Below are 8,897 nucleotides of genomic sequence, written 5' to 3' on the forward strand. Positions count from 1 at the left end.
ACACCTCTGTGGTATAATACGTGGGGGAGTTACACCTCTGTGGTATAATACGTGTGGGGGTTACACCTCTGTGGTATAATACGTGTGGGGGTTACACCTCTGTGGTATAATACGTGGGGGGGTTACACCTTTGTGTATAATACGTGTGAGGGTTACACCTCTGTGGTATAATACGTGTGGGGGTTACACCTCTGTGGTATAATACGTGGGGGGGTTACACCTCTGTGGTATAATACGTGTGGGGGGGTTACACCTCTGTGGTATAATACGTGGGGGGGTTACACCTCTGTGGTATAATACGTGGGGGGGTTACACCTCTGGTATAATACGTGGGGGGGTTACACCTCTGTGGTATAATACGTGTGGGGGGGTTACACCTCTGTGGTATAATACGTGTGAGAGTTACACCTTTGTGTATAATACGTGTGAGGGTTACACCTCTGTGGTATAATACGTGTGGGGGGGTTACACCTCTGTGGTATAATACGTGGGGGGGGGGGGTTACACCTCTGTGGTATAATACGTGTGAGAGTTACACCTCTGTGGTATAATACGTGTGGGAGTTACACCTCTGTGGTATAATACGTGTGGGGGTTACACCTCTGTGGTATAATACGTGTGGGAGTTACACCTCTGTGGTATAATACGTGTGGGAGTTACACCTCTGTGGTATAATACGTGGGGGGGTTACACCTCTGTGGTATAATACGTGTGAGAGTTACACCTCTGTGGTATAATACGTGTGAGAGTTACACCTCTGTGGTATAATACGTGGGGGGGTTACACCTCTGTGGTATAATACGTGGGGGGGTTACACCTCTGTGGTATAATATGTGGGGGGGTTACACCTCTGTGGTATAATACGTGGGGGAGTTACACCTCTGTGGTATAATATGTGGGGGGGTTACACCTCTGTGGTATAATACGTGTGGGAGTTACACCTCTGTGGTATAATACGTGTGGGAGTTACACCTCTGTGGTATAATACGTGGGGGGGGTTACACCTCTGTGGTATAATACGTGGGGGAGTTACACCTCTGTGGTATAATACGTGGGGGAGTTACACCTCTGTGGTATAATACGTGTGGGGGTTACACCTCTGTGGTATAATACGTGTGGGGGTTACACCTCTGTGGTATAATACGTGGGGGGGGTTACACCTCTGTGGTATAATACGTGGGGGAGTTACACCTCTGTGGTATAATACGTGTGGGGGTTACACCTCTGTGGTATAATACGTGTGGGGGTTACAACTCTGTGGTATAATACGTGGGGGGGTTACACCTCTGTGGTATAATACGTGGGGGGGTTACACCTCTGTGGTATAATACGTGGGGGGGTTACACCTCTGTGGTATAATACGTGGGGGGGTTACACCTCTGTGGTATAATACGTGGGGGGGTTACACCTCTGTGGTATAATACGTGTGGGGGTTACACCTCTGTGGTATAATACGTGGGGGGAGTTACACCTCTGTGGTATAATACGTGGGGGGGTTACACCTCTGTGGTATAATACGTGTGGGAGTTACACCTCTGTGGTATAATACGTGGGGGGAGTTACACCTCTGTGGTATAATACGTGGGGGGGTTACACCTCTGTGGTATAATACGTGGGGGGGTTACACCTCTGTGGTATAATACGTGTGGGAGTTACACCTCTGTGTATAATACGTGTGGGAGTTACACCTCTGTGGTATAATACGTGTGGGAGTTACACCTCTGTGGTATAATACGTGTGAGAGTTACACCTCTGTGGTATAATACGTGGGGGAGTTACACCTCTGTGGTATAATACGTGTGGGGGTTACACCTCTGTGGTATAATACGTGGGGGGGTTACACCTCTGGTATAATACGTGGGGGGGTTACACCTCTGTGGTATAATACGTGGGGGGGTTACACCTCTGTGGTATAATACGTGGGGGGGTTACACCTCTGTGGTATAATACGTGTGGGAGTTACACCTCTGTGGTATAATACGTGGGGGGGTTACACCTCTGTGGTATAATACGTGGGGGGGTTACACCTCTGTGGTATAATACGTGTGGGAGTTACACCTCTGTGGTATAATACGTGGGGAGGGTTACACCTCTGTGGTATAATACGTGGGGGGGTTACACCTCTGTGGTATAATACGTGTGGGAGTTACACCTCTGTGGTATAATACGTGTGGGGGTTACACCTCTGTGGTATAATACGTGGGGGGGTTACACCTCTGGTATAATACGTGGGGGGGTTACACCTCTGTGGTATAATACGTGTGGGGGGGTTACACCTCTGTGGTATAATACGTGTGAGAGTTACACCTTTGTGTATAATACGTGTGAGGGTTACACCTCTGTGGTATAATACGTGTGGGGGGGTTACACCTCTGTGGTATAATACGTGGGGGGGGGTTACACCTCTGTGGTATAATACGTGTGAGAGTTACACCTCTGTGGTATAATACGTGTGGGAGTTACACCTCTGTGGTATAATACGTGTGGGGGTTACACCTCTGTGGTATAATACGTGTGGGAGTTACACCTCTGTGGTATAATACGTGTGGGAGTTACACCTCTGTGGTATAATACGTGTGGGAGTTACACCTCTGTGGTATAATACGTGGGGGGGTTACACCTCTGTGGTATAATACGTGTGAGAGTTAATCCTCTGTGGTATAATACGTGTGAGAGTTACACCTCTGTGGTATAATACGTGGGGGGGTTACACCTCTGTGGTATAATACGTGGGGGGGTTACACCTCTGTGGTATAATACGTGGGGGGGTTACACCTCTGTGGTATAATATGTGGGGGGGTTACACCTCTGTGGTATAATACGTGGGGGGGTTACACCTCTGTGGTATAATACGTGGGGGGGGTTACACCTCTGTGGTATAATACGTGGGGGAGTTACACCTCTGTGGTATAATACGTGGGGGGGTTACACCTCTGTGGTATAATACGTGTGGGAGTTACACCTCTGTGGTATAATACGTGTGGGAGTTACACCTCTGTGGTATAATACGTGTGGGGGTTACACCTCTGTGGTATAATACGTGGGGGGGTTACACCTCTGTGGTATAATACGTGGGGGGGTTACACCTCTGTGGTATAATACGTGGGGGGGTTACACCTCTGTGGTATAATACGTGGGGGGGTTACACCTCTGTGGTATAATACGTGTGGGGGTTACACCTCTGTGGTATAATACGTGGGGGGAGTTACACCTCTGTGGTATAATACGTGGGGGGGTTACACCTCTGTGGTATAATACGTGTGGGAGTTACACCTCTGTGGTATAATACGTGGGGGGAGTTACACCTCTGTGGTATAATACGTGGGGGGGTTACACCTCTGTGGTATAATACGGGGGGGGGGTTACACCTCTGTGGTATAATACGTGTGGGAGTTACACCTCTGTGTATAATACGTGTGGGAGTTACACCTCTGTGGTATAATACGTGTGGGAGTTACACCTCTGTGGTATAATACGTGTGAGAGTTACACCTCTGTGGTATAATACGTGGGGGAGTTACACCTCTGTGGTATAATACGTGGGGGGGTTACACCTCTGTGGTATAATACGTGTGGGAGTTACACCTCTGTGGTATAATACGTGTGGGGGTTACACCTCTGTGGTATAATACGTGGGGGGGTTACACCTCTGGTATAATACGTGGGGGGGTTACACCTCTGTGGTATAATACGTGGGGGGGTTACACCTCTGTGGTGGGGGGGTTACACCTCTGTGGTATAATACGTGTGGGGGTTACACCTCTGTGGTATAATATGTGTGCGGGTTACACCTCTGTGGTATAATACGTGTGGGGGTTACACCTCTGTGGTATAATACGTGTGGGGGTTACACCTCTGTGGTATAATACGTGGGGGGGTTACACCTCTGTGGTATAATACGTGTGGGGGGGTTACACCTCTGTGGTATAATACGTGTGAGAGTTACACCTCTGTGGTATAATACGTGTGGGAGTTACACCTCTGTGGTATAATACGTGGGGGGAGTTACACCTCTGTGGTATAATACGTGGGGGAGTTACACCTCTGTGGTATAATACGTGTGGGGGTTACACCTCTGTGGTATAATACGTGTGGGGGTTACACCTCTGTGGTATAATACGTGGGGGGGTTACACCTTTGTGTATAATACGTGTGAGGGTTACACCTCTGTGGTATAATACGTGTGGGGGTTACACCTCTGTGGTATAATACGTGGGGGGGTTACACCTCTGTGGTATAATACGTGTGGGGGGGTTACACCTCTGTGGTATAATACGTGGGGGGGTTACACCTCTGTGGTATAATACGTGGGGGGGTTACACCTCTGGTATAATACGTGGGGGGGTTACACCTCTGTGGTATAATACGTGTGGGGGGGTTACACCTCTGTGGTATAATACGTGTGAGAGTTACACCTTTGTGTATAATACGTGTGAGGGTTACACCTCTGTGGTATAATACGTGTGGGGGGGTTACACCTCTGTGGTATAATACGTGGGGGGGGGGGGTTACACCTCTGTGGTATAATACGTGTGAGAGTTACACCTCTGTGGTATAATACGTGTGGGAGTTACACCTCTGTGGTATAATACGTGTGGGGGTTACACCTCTGTGGTATAATACGTGTGGGAGTTACACCTCTGTGGTATAATACGTGTGGGAGTTACACCTCTGTGGTATAATACGTGGGGGGGTTACACCTCTGTGGTATAATACGTGTGAGAGTTACACCTCTGTGGTATAATACGTGTGAGAGTTACACCTCTGTGGTATAATACGTGGGGGGGTTACACCTCTGTGGTATAATACGTGGGGGGGTTACACCTCTGTGGTATAATATGTGGGGGGGTTACACCTCTGTGGTATAATACGTGGGGGAGTTACACCTCTGTGGTATAATACGTGGGGGGGTTACACCTCTGTGGTATAATACGTGTGGGAGTTACACCTCTGTGGTATAATACGTGTGGGAGTTACACCTCTGTGGTATAATACGTGGGGGGGGTTACACCTCTGTGGTATAATACGTGGGGGAGTTACACCTCTGTGGTATAATACGTGGGGGAGTTACACCTCTGTGGTATAATACGTGGGGGAGTTACACCTCTGTGGTATAATACGTGTGGGGGTTACACCTCTGTGGTATAATACGTGTGGGGGTTACACCTCTGTGGTATAATACGTGGGGGGGGTTACACCTCTGTGGTATAATACGTGGGGGGGTTACACCTCTGTGGTATAATACGTGGGGGGGTTACACCTCTGTGGTATAATACGTGTGGGGGTTACACCTCTGTGGTATAATACGTGTGGGAGTTATACCTCTGTGGTATAATACGTGGGGGGGTTACACCTCTGTGGTATAATACGTGTGGGAGTTACACCTCTGTGGTATAATACGTGGGGGGGTTACACCTTTGTGGTATAATACGTGTGGGGGTTACACCTCTGTGGTATAATACGTGTGGGGGTTACACCTCTGTGGTATAATACGTGGGGGGGTTACACCTCTGTGGTATAATACGTGTGGGTTGGTTACACCTCTGTGGTATAATACGTGTGAGAGTTACACCTCTGTGGTATAATACGTGGGGGGAGTTACACCTCTGTGGTATAATACGTGGGGGGGTTACACCTCTGTGGTATAATACGTGTGGGAGTTACACCTCTGTGGTATAATACGTGTGGGAGTTACACCTCTGTGGTATAATACGTGGGGGGGGTTACACCTCTGTGGTATAATACGTGGGGGAGTTACACCTCTGTGGTATAATACGTGGGGGAGTTACACATCTGTGGTATAATAAGTGTGGGGGTTACACCTCTGTGGTATAATACGTGTGGGGGTTACACCTCTGTGGTATAATACGTGGGGGGGGTTACACCTCTGTGGTATAATACGTGGGGGGGTTACACCTCTGTGGTATAATACGTGGGGGGGTTACACCTCTGTGGTATAATACGTGTGGGGGTTACACCTCTGTGGTATAATACGTGTGGGAGTTATACCTCTGTGGTATAATACGTGGGGGGGTTACACCTCTGTGGTATAATACGTGTGGGAGTTACACCTCTGTGGTATAATACGTGGGGGGGTTACACCTTTGTGGTATAATACGTGTGGGGGTTACACCTCTGTGGTATAATACGTGTGGGGGTTACACCTCTGTGGTATAATACGTGGGGGGGTTACACCTCTGTGGTATAATACGTGTGGGGGGGTTACACCTCTGTGGTATAATACGTGTGAGAGTTACACCTCTGTGGTATAATACGTGTGGGAGTTACACCTCTGTGGTATAATACGTGGGGGGAGTTACACCTCTGTGGTATAATACGTGGGGGAGTTACACCTCTGTGGTATAATACGTGTGGGGGTTACACCTCTGTGGTATAATACGTGTGGGGGTTACACCTCTGTGGTATAATACGTGGGGGGGTTACACCTTTGTGTATAATACGTGTGAGGGTTACACCTCTGTGGTATAATACGTGTGGGGGTTACACCTCTGTGGTATAATACGTGGGGGGGTTACACCTCTGTGGTATAATACGTGTGGGGGTTACACCTCTGTGGTATAATACGTGGGGGGGTTACACCTCTGTGGTATAATACGTGTGGGGGGGTTACACCTCTGTGGTATAATACGTGTGAGAGTTACACCTCTGTGGTATAATACGTGTGGGAGTTACACCTCTGTGGTATAATACGTGGGGGGAGTTACACCTCTGTGGTATAATACGTGGGGGAGTTACACCTCTGTGGTATAATACGTGTGGGGGTTACACCTCTGTGGTATAATACGTGTGGGGGTTACACCTCTGTGGTATAATACGTGGGGGGGTTACACCTTTGTGTATAATACGTGTGAGGGTTACACCTCTGTGGTATAATACGTGTGGGGGTTACACCTCTGTGGTATAATACGTGGGGGGGTTACACCTCTGTGGTATAATACGTGTGGGGGGGTTACACCTCTGTGGTATAATACGTGGGGGGGTTACACCTCTGTGGTATAATACGTGGGGGGGTTACACCTCTGGTATAATACGTGGGGGGGTTACACCTCTGTGGTATAATACGTGTGGGGGGGTTACACCTCTGTGGTATAATACGTGTGAGAGTTACACCTTTGTGTATAATACGTGTGAGGGTTACACCTCTGTGGTATAATACGTGTGGGGGGGTTACACCTCTGTGGTATAATACGTGGGGGGGGGGGTTACACCTCTGTGGTATAATACGTGGGGGGGTTACACCTCTGTGGTATAATACGTGGGGGGGTTACACCTCTGTGGTATAATACGTGTGGGAGTTACACCTCTGTGGTATAATACGTGGGGAGGGTTACACCTCTGTGGTATAATACGTGGGGGGGTTACACCTCTGTGGTATAATACGTGTGGGAGTTACACCTCTGTGGTATAATACGTGTGGGGGTTACACCTCTGTGGTATAATACGTGGGGGGGTTACACCTCTGGTATAATACGTGGGGGGGTTACACCTCTGTGGTATAATACGTGTGGGGGGGTTACACCTCTGTGGTATAATACGTGTGAGAGTTACACCTTTGTGTATAATACGTGTGAGGGTTACACCTCTGTGGTATAATACGTGTGGGGGGGTTACACCTCTGTGGTATAATACGTGGGGGGGGGTTACACCTCTGTGGTATAATACGTGTGAGAGTTACACCTCTGTGGTATAATACGTGTGGGAGTTACACCTCTGTGGTATAATACGTGTGGGGGTTACACCTCTGTGGTATAATACGTGTGGGAGTTACACCTCTGTGGTATAATACGTGTGGGAGTTACACCTCTGTGGTATAATACGTGTGGGAGTTACACCTCTGTGGTATAATACGTGGGGGGGTTACACCTCTGTGGAATAATACGTGTGAGAGTTAATCCTCTGTGGTATAATACGTGTGAGAGTTACACCTCTGTGGTATAATACGTGGGGGGGTTACACCTCTGTGGTATAATACGTGGGGGGGTTACACCTCTGTGGTATAATATGTGGGGGGGTTACACCTCTGTGGTATAATACGTGGGGGGGTTACACCTCTGTGGTATAATACGTGGGGGGGGTTACACCTCTGTGGTATAATACGTGGGGGAGTTACACCTCTGTGGTATAATACGTGGGGGGGTTACACCTCTGTGGTATAATACGTGTGGGAGTTACACCTCTGTGGTATAATACGTGTGGGAGTTACACCTCTGTGGTATAATACGTGTGGGGGTTACACCTCTGTGGTATAATACGTGGGGGGGTTACACCTCTGTGGTATAATACGTGGGGGGGTTACACCTCTGTGGTATAATACGTGGGGGGGTTACACCTCTGTGGTATAATACGTGGGGGGGTTACACCTCTGTGGTATAATACGTGGGGGGGTTACACCTCTGTGGTATAATACGTGTGGGAGTTACACCTCTGTGTATAATACGTGTGAGGGTTACACCTCTGTGGTATAATACGTGGGGGGGTTACACCTCTGTGGTATAATACGTGGGGGGGGTTACACCTCTGTGGTATAATACGTGGGGGGGGGGTTACACCTCTGTGGTATAATACGTAGGGGGGGGTTACACCTCTGTGGTATAATACGTGGGGGGGGGGGTTACACCTCTGTGGTATAATACGTGGGGGGGGGGTTACACATCCGTGGTATAATACGTGGGGGGGAGGGAGGGTTACACCTCTGTGGTATAATATGTGGGGGGGGGGGGGTTACACCTCTGTGGTATGATACGTGGGGGGGGGAAGGGGGGTTACACCTCTGTGGTATAATACGTGTGGGAGGGGGGGTTATACCTCTGTGGTATAATACGTGGGGGGGGGGGTTACACCTCTGTGGTATAATACGTTGGGGAGGGGGGGGTTACA

Source organism: Ascaphus truei, unplaced genomic scaffold, assembly GCF_040206685.1.
Source record: "Ascaphus truei isolate aAscTru1 unplaced genomic scaffold, aAscTru1.hap1 HAP1_SCAFFOLD_1049, whole genome shotgun sequence".
Taxonomy (NCBI): Eukaryota; Metazoa; Chordata; class Amphibia; order Anura; family Ascaphidae; genus Ascaphus; species Ascaphus truei.